Below are 26,409 nucleotides of genomic sequence, written 5' to 3'. Positions count from 1 at the left end.
GCACAATAAGCAGTAATAAACTTCTGCTTCTTTATTTAATACAAATTGGATATCTATGAATATTCAGAAAATTAAAGAATACAAGAACTAGGAGAGGAAGTTAAGCAGAGCAATGTGAGGTCGCACAGAACTTCCTTTATTTTCCCCTGCTAGCATCGGAAAATCCTCAAACAAAGGAACCCATACCTCCCTCCCCCAGGCTCTGGATTTACCCCTTTCACCTACTCAATAAAAAAGGGCCTTCAGGTATTCTTCCAGTACTGCATCCCATCGAAGCAACAAACAAACATGCTCTAATGCTGCCAATCTCAACAAAAAAAGAAAACTTCTCTTGATGCCCTTATGGCCTCCAAGAACTTATCCATTTCTCTGCAATCCCTTCACAGTAGGAAGTCTTATCTCAGACACTGATCTACATATGCCATTTCCCCACTTCCTCTCCAATCTGGCTACAGTTTATCCCAAAACACTGACATAGCCCTTGTCCAGGTCACCAATGACATTCCGATCACCAAATCCAATGGTTGATCTTCCAGGCCCTCCAGCCCCAGAGCATTTTCTTCTCTCAGCTACTGCGACACTATTTTCCTGGTTTTTCTTCTTCCCCTCTAGCCAATCCTTCTAGGTCTCCTTTGCTGGCTCCTCTAGAGTAACACAAACTCTTAATCTTGGAATTCCTCAGAAAAATTCACCATATATCATCAAATTAACTCCTCTCCATTTTCAGTGCCATCATCCTAATCCAATCCACCTGGACCATCTCAGTGGCCTCCAAACTGCCTCCCCTTTTACCCTTGGAAGTCCATTCTCCATAGAGCAGATAAATATCTTTTTAAAAGGCAAAGCAGACCCTGTCACAATTCTACATAAAGCTTTTCCATAGCTTCCTAAATAATAAACACCAAACTCCTTACCACGATCTACAAGGTCCTGTAAGATCTGGTCTGTACTTACCACTCCTTCTTCCTTCCATTCACATTCCCTCTATAGCAGGGGCATCAAACTCATTTTCACCAGCAGCCATATCAGCCTCACAATTGCCTTCAAAGGGCCAAAATAATTTTAGGGCTGTATAAATGTAACTACTCCTTAACTGTTAAGGAGTCGAAACTATATTCGCCCCTTGGAGGCAACCATGAGGCTGATGTGGCCCCCAGTAAAAACGAGTTTGACACCCCTGGTCTACAGGTTCCTAATTCGCCACAGACCATCTCCTGTTTCAGGGCCTTGGCAAGTGCCAAGGCTGTTGCCTTGTCCCAAGTGCTCTTAACTTAAGCAGCTGCTTCTCACTCTTCACGTCTTAGTCTAAATCACTAGCACATCAAGATTTTTTTCTATTCGCCCCATTGAGTATGTCTCCATCTTATTCTCTAACATATCACTCAGTCTACCTGCCAAATACTTATCACAAATATTAGATTTTACTTATTTACGTACTGGTTCATTATCTCCCTACTTCACCACAATATAAGCTTCCGTCCTCATTAGGATGTATAGGCAGTGTCAATAAATATTTGTAGAATGAATGGCAGAAAGATGAAACACAAATGGAGAATGGAAAGAGAGAAGGGAGAAAAGAAAATACTTCCAATCTGATTCTAGGTTTCCACCAGAGTTTTGTAATACAGATTTTTCCACACAGTAAATGAAAGTAGAGGTTCCCTGTTGACTAAGTTGAGCCTAACAGTAATATTCTATATATAACTTAATAACTTAACCTATTTGTAAAATATGGCTTTAGCAGCAAGCTGTTCATTTTACACTCAGTGGCTTTCTATAAAAGATCAAATTTAGTTATTGCTTCTCTACTACTAGTCTTGGGAGTTCCTAGTACACACCCAAATTTGCCAAAGTAAATTAGGAGAAAAATCTGCTTAAAGGCATAATTTTCCTCCATGCCTGGAGGAGGAAAATATAAATTACAAGTGTTTTATGCCTAAATTCATTAGAAAATGCCTCTAAAATAGCAAAATGGTAATGCTGGGTGATTGGCAAATACAGATTCACTATATTAGTATTTCTTCATTTGAGTATGTTTAAAATTGCCAATAACAAAGAGTTAAATAAGTAAAAGTAAATTACTCTAAGAAGTTAAAAGCAAATAAATATCTCCAAGTCATAGATATTTTCCTGGTTCAAGTGTACTCTGTTGCCATTTGGAGATCTCATTTAAATGAGTTGATAATTTGTGAAGGTGTTTTCATAAGCCCTCAGCTCCCTGGAGCATGGGAGGGCACAGGAAAGCAGGACTGTCCCCCCACCTGCTCCATGTCACAGCCTTCCAGCCCCAGCACCTTTCCATGATCGTCTCCAATAACCACAGCGCAAAGACAGAGCAACTTCAGGAGAGGAATAAAGTCATTGAAATTGGAAAGTAGTGGAAACATACAGAAGAAAATAAAATGTTTTTTGCTTAAATTCAAGCAGAACATTTTTCTCCTACAATTTTGATGAGGTGACATTTCTCTTCAAAGTGGCACTTCAAGTTCAGAAAGGGACTTTACAGAAGACAAAATCCGAATACACCAGAGACTAGCAGCCCTGCTCAATATAGTCCCTCCTCTCATGGGGTCCTTCTTTACAGCAGTAAATTAAATGGTATGGCTTTCAGTGGTGAAAACGCAAATATTAAGCCTTCAATCATTACGTGGAACAAAGGACAGAAGAATCTAAGCTTCTCTGGCAGTTGTTACCTTTTTTGCTATGGAAATACCTTTTGCTACGGGAAAACAAAAATAACAGCAACTTATTTTAGTTTGTTTGGCTTGAAGAAATAATCTTTTAAAACTTATTAGAAAATTAAGGAATTGCAGCCAGGTTCAATTTTTAAAAACTAATTATATCCCTACAAGTGAATCCATAAACAAGAGAAGATGAATCCAAACCATCACACGAAAATCCATTTATTTATGTTTACCAGTAGCACAGGACATCCTTAAATAAAAATAATTAGCATTACAGAAATCAGAAACTAACTGATGAATTAAATAAGCTGGTACTTGAACATAAACTGTTTAATTATTCAAAAACATGATATATTGATACCAAACTATTACAAGGCCACTGTAATCAAAACAGCCTGGTACTGACATAAAAACAGGCACACAGAACAATGGAACAGAACAGAGAGCCCACAAATAAACCCAAGTCTCTACAGTCAATTAATTTTCGACAAAGCGGGCAGCAGCATAAAATGGAGTAAAAATAGCCTCTTGGACAAATGGTGTTGGGGGAACTGGACAGCTACATGCAAAAAAATGAAACTCGATCACCAACTTATACAATACACAAAAATAAACTCAAAGTGGATAAAAGATTTAAATATAAGTCATGACACCATAAAAGTCCTAGAGGAAAACATAGGCAGGAAAATCTCAGATATTTCATGCAACAACATCTTCACTGATATGACCCCTAGAGCAAGGGACATAAAGGAAAGAATAAACGAATGGGATCTCATCAAAATAAAAAGCTTCTCCATGGCTAAAGAAAACAGTATTAAAATAAAAAGAGAACCAACCATATGGGAAAACATATTTGCCAATGATTAAACTTCAGACAAGGGTTTAATCTCCAAAATATATAAGAACTCAACACAACTCCACTCTAAGACAAGCAACCCAGTTAAAAAATGGGCAAAGGACTTGAATAGACACTACTCCAAGGAGGACATACGGAGGGTCCAGAGACTTATGAAAAGATGCTCAGTATCTTTAGCCATCAGAGAGATGCAAATTAAAACCACAATAAGATACCACTTCACATCCGTCAGAATGGCCAACATAAACACATCAACAAACAAGTGTTGGAGAAGATGCGCAGAAAAGGGAACCCCAGTGCACTGCTGGTGGGATTGCAGACTTGTGCAGCCACTGTGGAAAACAGTATGGAATTTCCTCAGAAAACTAAACATGGATCTGCCTTTGACCTGGCGATTCCACTGCTAGGATTATATCCTAAGAACCCTGAAACACCGATCCAAAAGAACCTATGCATACCAATGTTCACAACAGCACAATTTACAATAGCCAAGTACTGGAAGCAACCTAGGTGCCAGCAGTAAGTGAATGGATCAAAAAACTATGGCACATTTACACAGTGGAATTCTATGCAGCAGAAAGAAAGAAGGAGCTCCTACCCTTTCCAACAGCATAGATGGAACTAGAAAGCATTATGCTAAGTGAAATAAGCCAGGCAGTGTAAGACAAATACCTTATGATCTCACCTTTAACAGGAGCCTAATCAACAAAACAAACAAGTGAAATATAACCAAAGACACTGAAATTGAAAACAGGCTGACAGTGACCAGAGGGAAGAGGGGAGGGAATTTCAGGGGAAAAAGGTGAAGGGTTTGAAGGAACAACTATAAAGGACACATGGACAATAACAGGGTGGGGGGGTGGAAACATGAAAGGGAAGTGGGAGGGGTGGGAGGGAAGGCAGAAAACTATACTTTGAACAACAACAACAAAAATGATATATTACTATAAAGATTTTTAACAATAAAATCCTTTAGAATTTCAGGTTTTGGGGAGAAAATAGGGTGTAAATTTCATTAAAAATTAATTATGGTAAAATTCTAAATCTGCAAATGTAATCACTGCATAGAATTTCATTTTGTCTTTCTTTTTGGGGGGGTACGGGTGGAGGAGGTAGTTTCTTGGTTTATCAGTGATAGACCTCACATCGAAGAAACAGATTATCAACCTAAATCCTTGGACCTAGGGAGGTGGGAAAAAGATCAAGGGGAATATCCTACCAATTCCTACCATTTTTACTAGTTTCTCCCACTGCATCTTGAGAGATTAAAAATGTTGCCACCCCTAATAAAAATAAGCTTCCAAATGCCAGATTCATGTCATAAATATTGATGAGCCCTGAACATGAATACAGTTAGCAAGAAAGTATATTTAGACACTGGTATCCTTGTTTACAAAGTGAGAAGAGGAGGAAAGGGAGGAAAGGAGCACAAGATCCTGGCAGTGCATCTCGAGGGAATGGGGAGCAAGGCATGATCTGAGTAGCAAAGGAAGTGGCCCATAGAGGTACCACAAACACAAGCCTGTCGCATCTTGAGTCCTGCAAATTACACCAGGGCTCTAAATTGTGACTTGTAATCAGGTTAGGGGAGGCCAGTATGATTCTTTAGGTGACAGATCTAATCTGGGGCACAACTGGGCCTAAACACAGATTTATTGAAGTTACGGAAATAAGCACTTAATCACACAAAAAGATCATGGCCACAGTGAAGATATGTTTCCTGCCTGTTCCATTTCTAGAGCTGAGTTCAGTTTTGTGGTTCAACACATGGATGTGACTAGGCTTTCTAATGTTTCACTGGAAATCTAAGCTCTTACCCCACGCTATTCATTTGGCATTATACCCTTAACTACTCACTTTCGTTTGTCCTATAGCTTAGTTTATCTCCACACATGAACTGAATAAATACTACCTGTGCTGGATAGTTTATGTCGGTATTTGCCCCACACCTACCCTTCTACACTCTCCTTAACTCATCAGGCTTGAAATCTATATCCCCAAACACCCCTTGTCAGCTGTGTTCCCACTAGGCTCTGGCAGCAGCACTAGCTCCTCTGTCATGGCAGTGAACTCCAACAGCAAAAGTGAAAAATGGGGGTCGGTGGCTCTGGGTAATACCGCTCTCCCTCTTAGCCCCTCCAGCCTTTCCTTTTTACCCAATTCCTGGAATTATATCCCCTTTTGCCTAAAACACCTGGAGTAGTTTCCTGATGAGACACTGACTAGTGAAAAGCCCACCAAATTCAGGATTTCTATAATTCACAGACCAGGATAGGAAGCTATGTTATAAAATATTCATTCATCCATTCATTGGTTTTTTGTATGTTTTCACTGAACACCTAACTATAAGTCAGACCCTGCTCAAGGTGCTGGTGATTTAATAGTAAACAGCACAGACAAAACTCCCCATCCTCAAAGAATGTAAGTCCTGGTGGAAAAGAGAGACAATATACAAGACCGTTAAGTAAAATACCCGGTGTGAGATAATAAATGCTAGGGAGAAAACACTAAGCAGGAGCAGGGTTATTAAATGTTGGAGGAGTGATTAAATTTTAGACACACAGGTCACTGAAGTGGTTTTAGGGAAAAGACCCCAAGGAAGTGAAGGAGTCAGTCATGCATATATCTACAGGAAGAGCCTTTCCAGCAGAGGGAACAGCACGTGCAAAGGCCCTAAGGAGGGAGGTGCCTCAGCATGTTACAGGAGTCCGATGTGGCCGGAGCAGGTAGGGGAGGAAGGCCAAGAGGTAGGGAGGCTAGGCCATAGGAACTCTGTGGGATACAATCACGCTTTAGCTATAGCAGTAGATTCTGAACACAAGAATAACGTCATCTAACTTATCCGTTAACAAGACTCCTCTGTGTCAAGGGCAGACTGGTGGGGGCAGGGTAGCAGAGGGGGAATCAGTAAGGAAACCACTACAATAATCTAAATGAGACTGGATGATAGTTTGCACCAAAGTATGACAGTGAGAATGCCAAGCAAATTCGGGTATTTATTTTCAACCCCTAACTAATCCTTAAAAAGTCAGGGACTGGTCACTGATCATTCCTGGAATTCACATTAATAGAAATTTCTACAGAACTCCTACCAGGTGAAAATATGATGGCTTTAGCCAAAGAAAATCTAATAATTGTAAATTAACATTCTGCAATATTTAAATTAGGGAAAACTAATGTATAACATGCCAGGATTATAATTTTTTATATTTTTATTAAAATATTAAGCAGTATAGAAGTACCTATAAATTCAGTTTTTATTTAACTGATCAAATTAGAGATAGAGTATTACCTTAATTAACTCTAAGAGGAAAATCATATGTAAATTTCCTAGAAAATAATTAGTAATCTTAGAACTAGAAAGAATATGGAAGTCCCATTACCTTCATTTTTGAACTAATAAAGCCCAGAAATAAAGCTGTCCTCCCTTCATGCATTTTAACAGTTGATGGAAGTATTTCTAAAATATAGGTTTAGTTCCTTAAGACCAGGAGTCTTTACCTTTTTTAATCCTCACCTGAGGGTATGTTCAATTCCAGAGAGAGAAAGGAAGACACAGAGACTTCACATCACTTGATGTGAGAGAAACATCAATCAGCCTGCCCCCTGAATAACCCAACCAGGGCTCAAATTCTCTAATAACCCGGGATAGAGCCTGCAATGCTATGGTGCACCGACCAATGCTCTAACCAACTGAGCAACCTGGCCAGGGCAAGATTGAGAGTCTTAAACACAGTTTAAATTTTCCTCTTGAAAGAACCCTTATGTCCAACATTACATCCAGCCCAGATGTAATGCTGAGCTTTGCTCTACTCATCTCCCTGCCAGCTCATGGTTCCTGATTAACAACTATTGTCAGCCCTATAACAACTATTGTCAGCACCTGGAAACCCTGTTTATTCAAGGTATCAGGCTGTGTTCCGAAGAGCTAAGATTGTCACCCTCATGGATGGCTGCATAAGTGATGTGTGTGCAGTCCTCTAGCTCAAGGAGTTCAATCCCCAAATGCAATTCATCACTTTTGAGGAAGTGTAAAGTTTAAAACTAACTAAAGCGAAGTAACTTTCTGACCACTAACACTATATAGATCATTACATTAAAATGCAAATTGCCAAGGTAATATTTACATCTCAAACTACAAATTAAAAATATAAACAGGAAAGTAATAAGCTGTAATAAAACAGTACTTCATTTCTTCTAAACCCTTCTACACCGCCAAAATTCTCCAGTAAGCTAACATGAACTCAATTTTCTCGCTCTTTTCCCACCACTCTACCAAAACTAGCTTATTTTTAAAAATTAATAATAAAAAATGTTTAAGGTTAATCTGTTATGAAAGGGAAAGATTCACAAAAACAAAGAACCATAAATCTACACAGCAAATGACTCACATATAATAAGCACTCAGCATAATAACCTTTGGGCAATTAAAGAGCAAATAGGGCGCTGAAGAGATAATATGAAGTAAAAAGTTGGGGCCCATTTAATACATACTGCAATTCTTGACAGGCTGCAAGCTCATGGCCACAAGTTAACAGCTTCCCCTCCATCCTCATACTCTCACTGCTGCTCACTCCGGTTCCAGGGATCCCTGCGGGCCTGCTTACAGTTCTACATAAAACAGCCCAGAGATCTGGAGTAGGTTCTCTGCTTCCATTACTACTCTCACAGAGGAAGAATTGGCAGGAACCTCACCAAAACAGCTTTAGAAGGAAACACCATTAAAAAATAAAGCCTTGGCTCTGGCTGGTGTGGCTCAGTGGACTGAGTGCAGGCCTGCGAACCAAAGGGTCACTGGTTCAATTCCCAGGCAGGGCACATGCCTGGGTTGTGGGCTGGGTCACCAGTGGGGGGGGCGCACAAGAGGCAGCCACACACTGATGTTTTTCTCCCTCTCTCCTTCCCTTCCCCTCTCTCTAAAAATAAATAAATAAAATCTAAAAAAAAAAATTTAAAACTTGCTTTTTGACTTACAATGTGATACAATTTCTTTGCTACAAGTCCCATTTGACAAGTTGCATTCTTTTATCTGCTTTTGTGGATCAAAACTCCTCACTAGAACACAAAATAAAGAACAGAAAAATGACTATTACAGAGCAAACACACAACTCAGGAAAGCCCAGTAGAGAGCCCAATGTGCATACCCTGTGAGCAAGCAACAAGTTATGGGTTAGGAATATACCTACACACACACACAAGAATATACTACCATAAATCACTACACATTTTTAATTATTTAAAAATATTTTATATATTTATTTTAGAGAGACGGGAAGGAGGGAGAAAGAGAGGGAGAGAAACAGATAGGCTGCCTCTTGCACACCCCCAACTGGGGACCTGGCCCACAACCCAGGCATGTGTCCTGACTGGGAATTGAACTGGCAAATTTTCAGTCCACAGGCTGGCATTCAATCCGACTGAGCCACACCAGCCAAGAGCAATCATTACACATTTTTTGAGGAAAGCATTTTATAAGCAATGGCAGTACACAAAGGAGATACCGAAAGAGGTATGAATACATGCCGTGAGAAGTGTTCTGAAGTTCTTCCAATAAAGGCTAATAACTAAGAACTTGGACTACCGAGATAAACAACACTGTAGGGTTCAACTACAGAATGCCTCAAGATTCCAATTCAGTCTCTTCAGAAATACTGCACTGAAACCAAACTATCACATTAAAAATTCCTTACCAAGTAGCTAAGATAAAAATCAACTATTTTTTTAATTTAGCCATATTTCTGCCAATGAAAGAAAAAATACAGAAAATTTTCCAGAAATTGATATGATTTATTAGCCAATCCATGCTGCTGCAAGTTTCTCAAAGCCAAAATACTAAATAAGTAAATAAAACATTATCTAAATATATAACAAACAGCATGCACTCAGGCCTTGGACTTTAAAGGTGTGGTCACACCTCAGGAGTCTGCAGACATCTTCACATGCTTCAGTATGCCAAGACTTGGCTGGGGACTCTGCCTCTGTCACCTCTTCTGTGACATGGGACAGGGGAGAATGGTGGGGATTGGGCAGAAGGCCTATGTACGACTTCACCTCAACTCCTCTTCTCTACTACAGCCAGTTCCTTTCTCTTCTGCATTTATGGGGCAGGAAGGAGTTGTAGAATTATGTACCTTTACAAATACACCAACTCAAAAAAACCTACTTCAAGCATTAGAAAGCTTGTCTTAATCCAAGCAAATTCAGTCCATCATACTGTTTGTAGCATAAAAAATAAAAAAAATTTTGAAAAAAACAACTGAAAATAACCCAGATCATATACAGAGAACCAGGAAACCAAATGAACAAATTTTAGGTACACACACATATACACACACCCTGTATTAGACAACCAACCATTAAAAGAATGTAGCAGATCTATCTGTACTTGGATATATGCAAGATATTTTAAATGAGAAGAATACCAATTAATTTTTTTAGAGTGGGTGGGGAGCCCTGGCGAGTGTGGCTCAGTTGGCTGGAGCATCATTCCATAAACTAAAAGGTAATAGGTTCAAATGGAAAGCACATGGCTGTACTGTGGGTTCAGTCCAGGATGGGGCGCATGCAGAAGGCAACTGATCAGTGTTCCTCTCTCTTTCCCTTCCTCTCTCTCTAAAATCAATGAACATGTCCTTAGGCAAGGATAAAAAAAGTTGAGAGAGAAACACTGTCTATGTTTTTATACAAATAGAATTTTTCTGGAAAAATACAAAAGAAACTAGGAATAACAATGGTCTACAGAAGAGACTGTGGGACTGAAGGTCTCAGTAAAGGAGTATACTCTTTTTCATTATTCAAAAAATATTTTACTATGTACATGTATCCCTGTTTTAAACATTTTTAAAGAAGTACTAAATCTGTGATTATGATAAAATAAAGCAACAAAAGAAAAAGTGAAGCCTATTAAAAGCAATTTCATCTTTCTTAGCTACCTCTAAGTTCTTTGAACTCGGGGAAACGCATGGGTGGATGGATGGGATACGGAGAGGGCCATTCCTCCCTTTTTCAAAAACACAGTAACTGTCCTTCTTGCTACAATGCTGAAAGTTACTCTTGCTTCTCAAACCAAGATGCAAAAATCCCTTAAATGTTTGCTCTATTGTAAGCAAAGTTCAGAAGATCTGAATATAGGTGTAACTCAGTGGGTTGAGCATCATCCTGCAAACCAAAAACTTGCTGGTTAGATTCCCAGTCAGGGCACACGCCTGGGTGGAGGGCCAGGTACTTGGTTGGTGGAAGACAATGGGCAACCAATCAATGTTTCTAACCTTCTCTTTCTCCCCCCCTTCTCCTCTCTCTGAAAATAAATAAATAAAATATTTTTTAAAAAGATCTAAATATATCAAGTCCTCAACTAAAGTTCAATTACATATCATGTCAATGCTACATGCTAATCATATTTTGAAAAAAGTTTTATATGTTTTTCTTTTTAAACTAACAAAGAACTTTAGAATTATTGAATAGTACAAATTTCCTAAGCTCTCCACAGCTAAAATTCAGTTCTGTAAAAAACTAGAGGGTTTCCCCATTCCCAGCTCCAAAATTTATAAAACATCTCCAGTTCCGAGCAGGACTGACTCAGAGTGGGGCGGGGGTGGTGAATGTAGGCAAAGCCTAAGCCTATCCAACCCTCTTCTATGTCTGCAGATGCCTCCCCTGGTCTCAGGAACCTCCAGGTCCTCATCCAGGTATCACCATGGTAACAGCACTGGTTCAGTAATGGTGGATCTACTGGATTTCTTTCTGAAGCTCACCCTGGGGTTCATGCACCTACAAATAACAGGCTATCATCAATCCCACCAGGGCAAAGGAAGTGAAGTTGCCCCACTCCCAGCCCACACAGAACCAGACTGCTGATTGCCTCTTTCTAACTACCACTGTGAAAAGTAAAGCAAACGACTATGCCTTTCAATTTATTTTTTACTTATGGAAATGTATTTGTCAAAGATCTAAAGGTATGCAGTTATCTTTGAAAATGTGATATAAAGTAACATAAAGAAAAGGAATTTTGCTAACCTAAAATATTAATCAACATAGACATTGCATCCAGCAAAATATGACAAAATACGATCTCTAATAAAAATTGCTGAACATTCAGAACTAAACTATAACACTGTACAAAAATCTCTGGAGTCAGAAAAAATATTTCTCATGTTACTTACAAGTTGGTTGTTTATTCATACCTCCATTTAACGTATGTGTATTTGCCATGCACAGTCTTCAGTACCAGGGATGTCACTTCTGATTAAAAGATAGACCTGGTTCCTGTCTTCATGGAGTTTACAACAATAAGCACAAGGAATAATACATTCCCACGCTGTTGTTTTCACACAAGGGTCAATAAGGAAAAGCATCCTTGGAGAAGATTTTAATATTCTCTACAGCATGGCTTCAAAGCATTTTATAATAAATTAAAATTTGAAAGTTAAAATGAACTAAAAGTAAGATAATTTCATACAGGGATAAGTGCCATGAAGAAAACCAAACAGTAACGAGGAAGGAGTGCCTGGGGAGCAGAGGTGAGGCTATGTAGGGAAGGCTTCATCACTGAGCTGAACCCTCTATGATGAAAGCAAGCAGGTATAATAAACCTAGTGGACTTGCAGGGACAGAAAAAAATGTATGGCTGGACTGTGGAAAAGCAGGCAGGAAAGTGAGGTTGGCAGGGAACAAATCACAAAGGGCATTACAGGCTCTATAAGGAGTCTGGATTTTACTCTAATTACTACAGAAAGCCACTAGTAGGCTTTAAGCCTGGGAGTAGCAAGATAGGATCTGATGAAACATAACAGTTTCTCATTTAGAACACATTTTCCAGTGGAAATAATGTTATACATGGTGTTGCCACAGTACTGCTTCTGTGCCTTCATTTATGTACCGTCTGTTCTCTACAAAATTATGTGCAAAGTACTAATGAGGAATAAAACAGGGTTTCTGATCTTGAGCTCGTAGGCTGGTAGAGACGAGCAACACTGAACAAATCATTACAACTGTAATACTTATATAAGAGTGGAGTATGTGCTGTGAGCGCCCAGGGCAAAGGGCAGTGAATCCACCTGGGGGAGTCCAGGAAGGAAGACTTCACAGAAGACCTCGGTCTACAGTGCAGGCAGGCATGTCCTCAGTGCACCACTTTATGTGTAACACCTGTACCACTGGTGGAACACAAGAAAATTTAGGAGCTACCAAAGACTATTTTAAAGTATTTATTTAAGATTATTAAGGTGGGATAGTGAAAAAAAAAAAAAAGAGTTAACATATAAAACTTCCAACTGCAACTTCACAAATATTGCTTCAACAAGGCTCATTAAGAACTCCAATCAGCTGGTTTTCCTACACCACTGAAATGCAATAGTCTGCATGTCACTTTAACAAACTCGTCTGTCTCACAGAGCACAGACTTGCAGGTCTCACAGGGCAGGGGTACTGCGGGGCAGGGGTACTGCAGGGCTGGGTGAAAAAGGTAAAGGGATTAAGGAAAAAAACTTCATAAATCTGTCCTTCCACTTTTTGTATTTCTAAGAGTCTCTATCTTCTTGAATGTTATAAAAAGAAGTAAAGACAAGTTCTAAAATTAGCTTCTTATGACTGCAATAAACCTTTCCAGAAGAAAAACAAACAAGTTGGTCTGTGACTCTATTCATATGTGTTACCCATTGTGAGCTGGGGTTAGACTCTCAAACGGCAAAACTTCAAACAGAGATTTTTCAAATATCCCCAATTTTAAAAATTCCCCAAAAATAAAATAAAATATTCCCAATACTCTCTACCAGATTCAAAAATTATTAAAAATTTCCTTTGTCTTTCTATACATGTGCGCACATATACACAGTGGTGGGCAAAAGTAGGTTTACAGTGTAATACAAATAAATAAAATAATTAATAAATAATGTAATAGACTTTCACCTATAACTGTAAAACTACTTTCTGCCCACCCCTATATACTTTATAAGCCATCCGAAAGTGTTGAAGACACCATGATACCTCACCTTAAAACTCTTCAACTTGCATCTCCTAAGAATAAGAGCATTCTCGTATACAATCACAACGCCATTATCATGATGTAATCCCATTTGTTTACTTTTGCTTTTTCTTTCGGTGTCAAGAGTCAAAATATTCGTTGTCTAAACTGATTAAGTTTATTATTACTTGTTATTTCATTTTTTCCTTTGTATTGAATTTATTGAGATGACAAGTTAATAGAATTATGCAGGTTTCAGGCACACAAATCTGCAACACAGCCTCTGTACAGCATACCATGTGCTCACCACTGCAAGTCTCTGTCCATCACCACCTGTCCTCCTCATACTCTCCTCCACTTCCCGCCACACCCCCAACCCCAGCAATCACCATACTGTTGTCCATGTCATGAGTTTTTTTCTTTTTCTTTTTTTGGGGGGAGTCCTTTGTAAAATTCAGGTTTTATTTATTTTAATTGTTATTTAAGTACAATTTTTTAATTGTACTCTTCTTAATACCTAGTTTCACTTTCTAAAGTGGCTTTCCTTTGCTTTGGCAAGATTCATTGTTGGCACCGATTTTATGTTTATTAGTCACAGTAAAAATAAAAATTTCTGAATAGAACCAATGGAAAAGAGGTGGGGTGCAGAATAGACACCAGCTTTCAAACATGCAGAATGCCCTCAGGGCACTCCAGACAGCAACTCCAAGGAGCTCCATTGACATAGCTCAGGGGAAAAGCTATATCGCCCAAGGTGGCCTACTTGGTAGAACAAGTCCTCACACCCCTTCTACCAGGAGAACTCTAGTTTTATTTATTTTGGGCTTCCTAGAAAGATTTCATTTGAACAAAGAGTTGCATAGCTTTAAAAAATATTTGAAAGCCAAGGAGTCAGAATTGCACAAACTCTGAGTTCCACAGGGAAGTTGCCAGGGGACAAAAACACCATCACTGAGGAGGAATGTAAAGAAAGAGACCCAGGGAGACAGGCCTCCAACAGAAACAGCAGCTTTAGGGCAGATGAGGTGCTCTGTTTGGGCCAGTGGGGCTCCCAAACTGGAGAGGTCCAGACAGCAGAGAACATGTATATCTGAAGCTTGGCAGAAAGGTACAGGAAAGCAGGTAAAGTCTAAATGTAGAACGTAGACAAAGAGATGTAAAGAGAGAAATAAGGGAGAGTTTGAAAAGGTCACTGAAAGCAAAGAGAGAGGGTCTGCCTTAAGACAGGACCCTGTGAAGCCATTGAGGGCCACTATAAGAGCAGACCAGAAATGTGGAGTGATCTGTATCCAGGAGCAGAGAGGGCACAGGCTGGACTGGTTAGAGGTGGTATTCTACAGAGCAAAGGCCTCAGAAATGCAAGGGGGTCAGAGTAAAGAGTACTGGCCAGGAAACAAATAAAAGATTAGACAATGGGTCCAGGCCCAAAGAGGCTGAAATTCTGAGAGAGAAAAGAGGTCACAAGGAGGTCAATGATGAGCCAGAGAGAGTAGGGAAGCCCCTCCAGGATGCTGTGGAAAAATGTAGCATAAAAACCTAAGATTTGACTGGCACAGCTGTTCTGGAAAGAGCTCTTTTCACCTCAAGTTAATAGGAAGCCAAAAGTCAGGATAAAGGTCAATGGGTGGGAGGGTGGTCTTCAGAACCCTGTTAAGAGTCACGAAGCGGTCCTCAAGTACTCACTGCAGAGAAACGAGACCCACTCAAAAAGGGGAGGCCAGAAGAGTCCACCCAGCCCTGTTTCCCTTATCACCACCACTACAGGGGTCTGGCAACAGAGTCATTTAAAGCTTCTCTCAGTTCGTCTAGGAGCCACTATGTTCCCTTAAGGAAAATCAGGTGCAGGTAAGCCTAGGGGTAGATCTAAGTTTATTTCCCAACTTGTATACGTTGTTACTTGTATTAACAAAAAAACTATGTATATTTTAAATGCAAATATAACTCATGACTAAGGACTAAAAAAACCAACTTTAAAAGAAAACAAAACAAAAAAATAAATAATGACATTAAGAAGTCAAGAGGTTCAGGTATCATAAATGATATAACAACAACAAAACACCCAAAGTTTTTCAAATTTCTAGCTTTAGTTACTAGCCCACCTAGTTCTGCCCATTTTGCTCAATAATAAAAATCAATACTAGCCCTGGCTGGTGTAGCTCAGTGGATTGAGCACGGGCCTGTGAACCAGACGATCGCGGTTCAGTTCCCAGTCAGGGCACATGCCTGGGTTGCAGGCCAGTTCCCAGCAGGGGACGCACGAGAGGCAACCATTGATATTTCTCAATGAGAGAAACATTGATATTTCTCTCCCTCTCTCCTTCCCTTCCCCTCTAAAGATAAATAAATAAAATTTTAAAAAATCAATACCAACCAAAAAGAAACCATATTACTGGAAAGAACACCTACCTATTATTTTTTTAGAGGAAATGATATCTATTTTAACAATTTACTTAGAAACTCCAATTCATATTTTACAGATTAGCAAACTGTCTCTGGTATGTAAACTAGATTTTTCAAAATATTTTAACTGTCAATTCAGGAATATAATAAAATACAATTAGAACAGAATGTTATATAAAAAAAAAGGTACTCACTAATACCCTGGGGACAATATTTTGCCTAACAAACATACTTTTAGAAAAATTTATTAACTCTAGGAAACAACTAACCATTCTGATTTTAAGAAGTAGTAATTTAAGGCAAGAGCTCGCGCGCGCGCGTGCACACACACACACACACACACACACAATCAGGCTTCACAACACTGTCACTTTCTTAAGGATTCCAAGATGGTCAAAAGTACCCTTGTCAAGAAGGAAGTGGGAGGGGGTGATCAAGAGGTGCTTTAAGGTGTCTGCCTCCCCCTGGTAACATACAGTATTCAGCAAACTCACTCTATGGTTACTATGCTAATACAGGTATTAAAAATTAAAGAGAAAAAAGAAAGAAAACAATAATAAAGGAAAAAACTTACACCTCTTTAGCCATTCTCAAAACAATTAACTGCTCTACTCGTTATCCTTAATTTTGTCAACCTGCTTTCTCTCACCTATGACTGAACATCTATATTTCACAGAGCTAAAGTAATACAATAAATCTAAAATACAAAGCATTAATTATACATTTATCATTATTAGTGGGTTACTGAGCCTCTTCAAATACTCACTAGTTTTCCATTAATGCAGAAATGACAGTGAAATAAGGAAAAGCCTCTACTAACTGGAACAGCTGGGGAATGAGTCATTTCATCATCTCTGTTAGATAGCTGACAACTTATTTACAACTCTGAACACAAACGTTTTTGGTTAACTGTTCTGGATAGAACACTTTGACTCAGGCCAACACTGTGACCATCAGTGATCAATCACACAGTAAGATGGATAGTATGCTAAGACTCAGAAGGCTCTCTATCCCTATCCTGATGAGATCTTAGACTTGCAACCTCTGCTCTTATATTTTCCCTGTCCTCCACACTGTTGTCATAGTCTGCTTCCATGCCTCTCTTTTGTTCCAATGTATCAGAACCACATCCAAGAAAAGGGTACCTGGTCCTCACAGCTCTACAGGATACCCACAGAGCTCTTCCAAGGGAGGTGAACTAGTGTACAGGGTTCTGCAACCCTTATTTTACCAGCTGTAGAAATCTTTAATGAATTTCCCCAAAAAGAAATTTTGGCACACATGCTACAATATGGATGACTGGTGAGGACATTATGCTAAAGGAAATAAGTCACTCACAAAGGACAAATACTGTATGATTCCACTTGCATGAGGTAGCCAGAGAGTCAAATGCATAGTCAGAAAGTAGAGCAGTGGTTGCCAGGGGCTCAGGGAGAGGAGAACAGGGAGTTGGGTCAGCCAAAAAGTCCATATGGTTTTTTTTTTCCGTAAAATAAAAGACACATTCTTCATTTTCACCAATAACTTTTTTGACTTGGATATATTGAATATGTCAGCTATCTCCTGCTATTGGCTCCTAATGGGTAGAGGCCAAGGTGCTGCTTAACATTTTCCAATGCATAAGGCAGCCCCACAGCAAAGAATTGTTTGGCCATAATGTCAACAGTACCAAGAAATTTCACAAACCACTTTTGATAGATTTCATCAGTCATAGCACCTTCTCCACACACTGCACAAATCCTTTTTAATGTTTCAGTTGCATATTTTCTTTCATCTTCAGTATTAAAGTGGCTGCACAAAAATTCACCAATTTTGATAGGGTTTTTTTTCTTTTTTTTTTAATTTATTTTTTTAAATTGATTATGCTGTTACAGTTGTTCTATTCCCCCCTTCATTCCCCTCCACCCTGCCCCCCCATCCCCACCATTACCCCCCTTTAGTTTATGTCCATGTGTCTCAAGTCCTTTAGGTTCTATATTTCCCATGCTATTCTTGCCCCCCCATCTATTTTCTATCTACTGTCTATGCTACTTATTTTCTGTACCTTCTCACCCCATCTCCTCCTCCCACTCCCCTGTTGCTGCCCCTCCTTGAGATCTTCATTTCTATATTTCCACTCCTGATCTAGCTGTTCTTTTAGTTTGCTTTCATTTTAGGTATGGTTGTTAATAACTGTGAGCTTGTTGTTCTTTCACTGTTCATGTTTCTTTAACTTCTTTTTCTTAGATAAGTCCCTTTAACATTTCATATAATAACGGCTTGGTGATGATGAAATCCTTGAATTTGGTCTTATCTGAGAAGCACCTTATCTGTCCTTCCATTCTAAATGAAAGTTTTGCTGGATATAGCAATCTTGGTTGTAGGTCTTTAGATTTCATGACTTGGAATATTTCTTTCCAGCCCCTTCTTGCCTGTAAGGTCTCTTTTGAGAAATCTGCTGACAGTCTGATGGGGACTCCTTTGTAGGTGATTGTCCCTTTAGCTCTTGCTGCTTCTAGGATTCTCTCCTTCATTTTAATTTTGGCTAATGTAATTATGATATGCCTTGGTGTGTTTCTTCTTGAGTCCAACTTTTTTGGTACTCTCTGGGCTTCTTGGATTTCTTGGAAGTCTATTTCCTTTGCCAGATTGGGGAAATTTTCTTTTATTATTTGTTCAAATAGTTTTTCCACTGGTGGTTGTGTCTTTCCCCCTTCTGGTACCCCTATAATTCGGATATTGGAGCGTTTAAAGATGTCCTGGAGGTTCCTAAGACTCTCCTCATTTCTTTGAATTCTTGACTCTTTTCTGTTTGGCCATTATTTGCTTTCTTCTGGTCCACTCCATTGATTTGAGTCTCAGTTTCCTTTTCATCTCTATGGGTTTCTTGTGGAATTCCATTCATTTCCCTTAATTTAGCCTTCATATGTTTCTCTAATTTGTGGCTATAATCAACCAGATCTGTGAGGAAGCTGATGACCAGTGTTTTAAACTGTGCGTCTGAGAGTTTTGCTATTTCTTCGTCGCTTAGATTTATCTCTGGGGCTTTGAGGTCTTCCTGCGACATTTTTGGTCTGTTCTGGCCCTTTAAATGTGAGAAGCGGCGCCTTGGACTCCCAGGTTGCTGGGTTGTGACTCTGTATGTGGGGGCGTGGTCAGAGCGGGGAAATGGCGGCGCCTTCTATCGCCGCGGCCGCCCTCTATGCCGCTGCAGCCCATCCAACCGCCCACTCCCTCGCTCGCGCGCAATTAGGCAACCGCAGTCAACACGCTGCACCGCCTCCCCACTGTCTCCTCTGCAGTCGCTCACCCGGTGGGTTGCTCGGTCGCTCACTAGGTCCAATCCTGGGTTTGGAACCCGTGGGTCTGGATTCGCGCGTCTGGATTCCGTGCCCGGGTCCGACCGAGCCCTCCTTTGCAACTCCTCACCAGACGCGGGTTTCGCTTCTTACCAGTCGGGCTGAAGAATTTGTTAGCGGACTTCCGAAAAGTTCAGTTTTCCGTGTTCTGGTTGTGTTTTCTGATGCTAATATTTAGTTGTCCCTAAACTTGGTTGTGTGAGGAGGCACGGCACATCCACCTAAACCTCCATCTTGGCGGAAGTCCTAGGTTTTTTTTTTTTGCATGCTGATATCACACCTGTCACAATACAATCTAACAAAATTGTTTCAAATGAAGTTAAAGAAAACTAAGCACTACTAAAGCAACTGTACAGGAAAAACTAAACGAACTTTTTTGCTAGCCCAATATTATCAATAGGTATGAATTTCAGTTTAGGAAGATGAAAAAAGTTTTACAGATATTGGTGAGAACTGTATAACACTGTGAATGTACTAATACCACTGAACTGTATGCTTTATAATTATAAATTTCACGTTACGTATATTTTACCACAATTTATAAAACTTAAACATTTTTTAAATAATGAAAATTTACTTCCCAATTATTTACTCTTCTAGACAGGTGATAATGTTAAGTACATCTGTGTTATCATCTAATCACTCCAAGGTTACTTTAAAAATAAGATGAGTAAAAGTTAGCCAAAATGATTTCTTATTATTATGATTCCAAATTACCATATACTATTTTTAGCCAAAGAAATATTTTTATAAAAACTAATCTATAAAAAAGAATACTAGGAAAATCTCCAAGACAAGAAATTACCCTAATCTAGGTAGCAAATTAATGTGAAAAGAAAAATCAGTGGCCTTTCCATTCAGCATGTATTACATCGAGCAGCCATCTCACACACTTTTTAAAAAACTATTCAGGCCCTGGCTGGTGTGGCTTAGTGAACTGAGTACGGCCCGCAAACGTAAAGGTCTCTGGTTCAGCTTCCAGTCAGGGCACATGCCTGGATTGTGGACCAGGTCCCCAGTTGGGGGCATGCAAGAAGCAACCAATCGATGTTTCTCTCCCTCTCTTTCTCCATCTGTCCCTCCCCTCTCTCTAAAAATTAAATAAGTTAAATACTTACAAAAAAAACACAGTGGTTTAGCACTGGCTGGCATAGTTCAGTGGATTGAGTGCCAGCCTGCAAACCAAAGGGTCACCGCTTTGATTCCCAGTCAGAGCACATGCCTGGGTTGTAGGCCTGGTTCCCAGTTGGGGGCACACAGAAGGCAACCACACACTGATGTTTCTTTCCCTCTCTTCCTCCCTTTATCTCTCTCTACAAATAAATAAAGTCTTTAAAATAAAAAAATAAACTGTTCAGAGTAAAAACAATAACTTAGAATTCAAATCAATGTACTTGTTAATAAACACTTTATTTTTTTAATTTATTTTTAATCAAGTATAATTGGTATACAATCTTATATTGGTTATATAGTTTCAAGTGTACAATATAATGATTCAACATTTTTATACCTTACAATATAATTACTCCACTAATTCTATTCATCATCTGTCACCTCATAAACTTATCACAATATTATTGACTGCTGATTAACACTTGAAGTTGAATCTCATCAGGGAAACTCTTGATGCATTTTAATAACTGCTAAATTTCTCAGCCCATCTCACGTTGTCATTTCAAATATGACTGTCCTGCAAGTGACAACAAACCACCTTCCATCTCTCATCTAAGACTTTCTCTCCAAATGTCCAGATCCAATTTTCCCAGACTAAGCAGGAACTTTCAAGTGCCCTTTCTGCCCCAAATCAGTCTAGTAGTCCACCTTTCTCCAGATTAAGCAAAAACTTCAAAAGGAACCTACATGAGCACTGTCAGAATGCCACCTTTAGTCTCTCCCTGAATAGCCCAGTGCTGGGCTCTGAAGTTACTCAACTGTCAAACCACAGAATTCAAGAGGGACTGAGTATCACATGGCACAATATATAGATTACATTTTTTGTTTTAAAATTACATCCTTGAGTGATCATCTAAAGATAAAGCTGAATAAGGTTATAAACATCTTGAGAAAAATAAACTAAAAAATAACTATATACACATCTTCAGGTGCCTCTGATATAGGCAAATGTTTACAAACCTGTTAAACCTTCTGCAGTGAAGTCATAACTTTTCTATTAATAATGTCTTTGTTTTTATCCTTTCTCCTCCTTTTGTAAAGTTTAAAAATGAGCTTGTAACAACCCAACCATATCCTTTCTATTTTAAATCATTTTCCAATGAGGGTAGTACCAATTGAAGAAGGCATACAGTCATACCAAAATCCCACTCCTCAAAGTCTAATGGTTCAAAGTCTCCCAGGTAACCAAAATCCCCAGAGACTATCATCCAATTTAACAACTATGTATAAGGAGAAATATTTTTTCAATTATAAAACATCACAGTTAGATAACAAAATGCTATTTACTAAAGGAAAAATTTCCTGCCATAACAAAGATGTACCATTTACTGACTACATGCCCTTTTATTTTCATTTATCCTGAAATATTGGCTAATTGCCAAATAACTCCAGAAATAAAGTTTCAGGACATTATAAGGTAGAAAAATTTTAATATAAAAACATTTAGCATTCAAATTACCTGCCTACATGATGGTCTTCTGCTCTTTTAGATTTTACCCCTTAATTTAATGTGAACATATCATGAGGTCATCATTAAAGGGCCAATTAAGGCCCTGGTTGGTGTAGCTCAGTGGATTGAGCACGGGCCTGTGAAGCAAAGGGTCGCCGGTTCAATTCCCAGTCAGGGCACATGCCTGGGTTTCGGGCCAGGTCCCCAGTAGGGGACACATGAGAGGCAACCACACACTGATGTTTCTCTCCCAGTCTTTCTCCTTCCCTTCCCCTCGCTCTAAAAATAAATAAATAAATATTTTTTAAAATTAAAAATAAAAGGCCAATTAAGTTTGGACAGTTCATCTTTTCCACAGACTTTCAAGTCAACTACAATATCTGCTTCTATACCAGCATTCCACAGTTAAGCCTAGTCTAGTTACCACTCTGAAAGCAAAAGTACCTTACAAAAGCAAGAAGATTATTGATAGGCAAAGTATAGAGTTTAGAAGGAAACAAATATTAAAAGAGAAAATTCTCTTTTTTAAAAAAGAACTTTATTATTTTTCAATTAGAGTTTACATTCAATATTATTTTGTATTACTTTCAGACGTACATTACAGTGGTTAATCATAGACTCTACGTGTTCCCCCATATGTCCAGTACCCGCCTGATACCACACATAATTATTATAATACTACTGACTATATTCCCTATGAGAAAGTTCCCTATTATATGTATTTTCTGTTTCTTACTGTACATCTTTTTAGTTGCATTCTTAAAATTTTAATGTTTTATATTAAATATCTGATCATGCAAAAGTTAAGAAATCTAAAAAGAGCCTCCAAAAAACGGTGAGCCAATAAATAATCAATTACTCTCTTGGCTAATAATGCTATGAATGTTGGGGCAGAGTGACCAAATCCAGCTTAGCTGTTAGCCAACTGGCTAGCTAACTTAATCAAAGGAAAACAGACTTGTTTCACAGAAGAAAATCTTTGAACTTTGTGGACTATGTCCCATACATCCTACCACAGGCCTTACACTGTTCCCAACTTCTATTACGTAGGTGTCCTCACAGTAAAAAACACACTCAAAACCTCTAACTCCTCTGCTTTAGAAATAGAAACGAGAAGGTATAGGAATATATTAAATGGAATTTGGAAGGAAAAACAAATTGTTCAAGTACTTGCTTTAGTGGGGAATATTTAAAAAACCAACTTGCTAGAGGTCTAATACAAAAAGATAACTTTATCATGTTGAAATTTTTTTAATCACACCTGACATAATTTTTAGTTAACTTTTGTTTTTGTTTTCATTACTAGAGTTTTAATAATTTGATAGACCAGATACCCTGCATATATAAATCAAGTTAATTGCTATCATTTAAAATGTTGTTAAAAGCTTTATACACACATTCTTTAAGTCAAGAACTTTAGAAGTCAATTTTCATTGATTTTTTAAGCAAATGCCTGACTTTAAGGAACTGATTCATCTACTGACACCTTAAACTGACCTTCTGAGAAAGTTCATGATTCAAACTTACTGTCTGCAAGTATACCTGCATTCTAAAAATGGGAAGTAATACATTAATACTAGGCCTGAAATGCCAAGAACCACAGATCCAAACCTAGAAAGTAATGCGTCAGCTATAAAGTGACCTTCTGACTAAGAAGTCTCCAAGAGTCAAATTTTTAGTTATTGTAGATAGTAAAAACCACAAGAACTGTTATTAAAGCATTTCAGTTCATAGTGAAATAACCATAACTCCAGCTTTACACATGTATCGTCCTTCAGCTTAATTATTAATATTGCCCCCCAAAAAGGGGCAAATATTTCACTCCCACAGGTCCTGTTTTGAAGTAAAACTCATCAGTGGTGGTCACCTTGGGGAGGCAGGAAGGGTTTACTGAATGGGAGGAAATGTAATGGGAGCCCTTTGGGAGGCTGAAAACATTTTATGCCTTGACCTGAGTGTGGTTATCAGGCACACACATGTGTGGAAAGTCGGTGCACTGTACTCTTACAGATTTTATTTCAAGTGAGATCTCAATGTAAAAAAATTAGGTAATGTTAAAATCACATTGAAATACATTTTTAAGTGTCTTTGTTCAAGTAATAAATAACAAAATCATCCTAGTTATAGCTACCAAGACGTGTTTTCCAAATGCATTTTAATAAAAATCATATTGTGAGCACTTTATGTAGAACATTTTAAAATACAGACTGATTTTTTCATCTCTGATTTTAAAAGTCATTGAGTTTTAGAACTGAAAACACACAGAAATATAATCTATTCATCCTCTAATTCTGCAAATAAGGAAAACCATATCTATAAAGGGTAACAGGCTACCCAAGATAAGGCAGCTAGTCAATGACAACGGCAGTAACAGAACTGTTTCCTGATCTCGGGCCACTCCCGTTTCCACCAGGCCGTTACTTTTCTGACACTGTAAATGAATCTGAACTATGAATCCACCTGTGGCCTAGAGGATTTAACACATCCCTCAAAAACACAGCCAACAGGCCCCAAAGTACACACAGAGTCGCACTCATCTTCCTTCTCCCAAGACAGTTGGCAAATGAACAATTACATTTTCAGACATTTTTCTTCCAATGCAATAAAGAATGACACCATAAAAAAACTGTCCAAGAAGACAATGCAGGGATTGACATCTTACTTCCTTTCAAATCTTTTTGGAGGTTACTTGGCTCTCAAACTACATCACGACTAAGTAGGGCACAGGAAACATGGCTTGAGGCCATTCACCAGCACTGCTTTGAGTGCCCCCCCATAACCCCCACAAAATAAAAGCCATCTGTGACAGGAGTGTCCTACTCCACCCCCAGCACCTTACAAGACCTGTGAGTGACCTATGCTTTACGGCTTAGTTTTAGACCCCAGTGAACAGTTGACATCGTGTGAAAAACTTAACATACATCTTTTCCGCGGGAATTTATTTCTGTTCTCAGAAGGCGACTCTGCTCCCCACAGAGCAGGCCTTGCTTCTCGGGACACTCTGCTCGCTTTTCCACTGCCTCCTTTTCAGTCTCTGAAAGGAGACTTCAAGAACAGAAATAGATACGGCCACGGACTCCAGAGTGGCAAGTCGGAACCCGGGGTCCGGCGAGCCTACTGCCCGCTAGAGCACCGCCCGGGGAGGCCCGGCTCACTCCACCACGCCAGCCCGAAGCAACCGGTAGCGGTGGCCTCCAGACGCTCCACCAACGCGCAGCGGCCACCTCGGCCCTCCGAAGTTCGGACCAGCGCGCCCCCGGCCTCTGCTACGGGTTCGCGCCCCAGCCCTGGAGCGAGCCCGGGGGGCGGGTCCGCGGGGGCTCGAAGGGCGGGAGTGCGGGACAAGCAGGGAGGGGCGTGTGGCGGGCCGAACGCTCCCGGGAACTTGGGCGCTCGGTGCTGCCCGGCCACTTTCCTTTCACACCCCAGGGTTGCCTCGTCCAAGGTGCCGCCTGCAGCTGCGGGCCACCGCTGCAGCTCCCCGCCACTGCGAGGAGCTCAGGCGCGCTCCTGCAGCCCGGCCGGCCAGCGCGCGGGGCCGCGGGGGCGCGCGAGGCCGTGCGCGGGCGCCGCTCCCCCCGCCCGCCCCCACCCCCAGTGAGCTGTGGCTGCCCGTTGGCGCCTCAGCCCGCGCGCCCTTTGGCTCACGGCGGTTTCCTTGGCAAAGTTGAGCTGCCGCGTCGAGGGGGGTTGCTGCGCAGTCCTCCGCCCCAGCGCCGCCGCCGCCCCTTCAGGCCGCTGCGCGCGGGAAGGCCCTGCCGGCAGCCCCGCTTTTTTACCTGCCGGGAGTTTTCGCGCGCGCTCCTCAATCGCTTGCTTTTCCCCTCTCGCGCTCGTTTTCTTTCTTTCTTTCCTTCTTCTCGTTCCCCAGCAGGACGCTTTTTCCGCTCACGCTGCCGCCTGCGCTCGCCCGCTCGCGCCCTCCTTCCTGCTGGGCTCGGCAGAGCGGGGCGGCCGGCAGCTCTCCCCGCCCCCCTCCACCCGCGCTCCGGCGGAGGCGGCGGCAGCGGCGCTCCGCGCTCCGACTCATTCCAATATGGCACGGGCGCAGAGCGCATGCGCCCGCACCCCCCCCCCCCCCACCGCGCTCCTCCCGGCTGCCCGCCGCGCGCGTGGCGCCCCCCAGCCCAGCCTCTCCGAAGGCGCCAGTTATTCGTTTCGCCCTACAGGGGCCTCGTGGGATGCGGAGGACTCTGCGGACTGAGGTGCTGGGTGTCCAGTGCTGCCAGCCAACCCATCCCCTGTGTCACCAGCCCACAACTTGCTGTGGACACCCCCCTCCCCCGCCCTGGCGCTGGGCACACGGCGACGCCTCTGGCCCCCGACAGTGCTGCGGCCCCACGCGGACTGGCCCTGATGAGGAGACGCTACCTCAGGGATTCAGTGCCCACCCTGACCTTGCTCAAACCCACGAGGGAAGGTCTCCCACATCTCACCTCGGGTTGTGGACCAAGCCTAGAAAACCTAGTGGCGTCCCCGGGTGGGTCCTGGCGTCTGGGTTGGGACGAAGCTCGCTGCTGTCTTTCGCACGTCGCCGCCTCCGGCAG

The 26,409-nt window shown here is 40.7% G+C and overlaps 1 protein-coding gene across 5 annotated transcripts in view; it reads right to left on the bottom strand.

Annotated features, from left to right (window-relative positions):
• The window catches only part of SFMBT1 (Scm like with four mbt domains 1), a 112,467-nt gene extending 86,086 nt beyond the window's left edge, over window positions 1-26,381 (bottom strand). For 4 of the 5 annotated variants that reach the window (XM_037134598.2, XM_053668998.1, XM_037134601.2 and 1 more), the window contains exon 1: window positions 25,642-25,887. The gene's annotated coding sequence lies outside the window, so the exon portion shown is untranslated. Of the gene's footprint in view, window positions 1-25,641; window positions 25,888-26,298 lie in introns of those variants that run through there. The other variant, XM_037134600.2, reaches the window with a different exon arrangement.
• Between the last annotated feature and the right edge of the window lie 28 nt (window positions 26,382-26,409).

The sequence above is a fragment of the Artibeus jamaicensis genome, unplaced genomic scaffold (genome assembly GCF_021234435.1).
Source record: "Artibeus jamaicensis isolate MK-2021 breed Jamaican fruit bat unplaced genomic scaffold, CSHL_Jam_final contig_519, whole genome shotgun sequence".
NCBI lineage: Eukaryota > Metazoa > Chordata > Mammalia > Chiroptera > Phyllostomidae > Artibeus > Artibeus jamaicensis.
The sequence above is the reverse complement of the archived record's forward strand: the minus strand, read 5'-3'. Positions and strand labels throughout refer to the sequence as shown.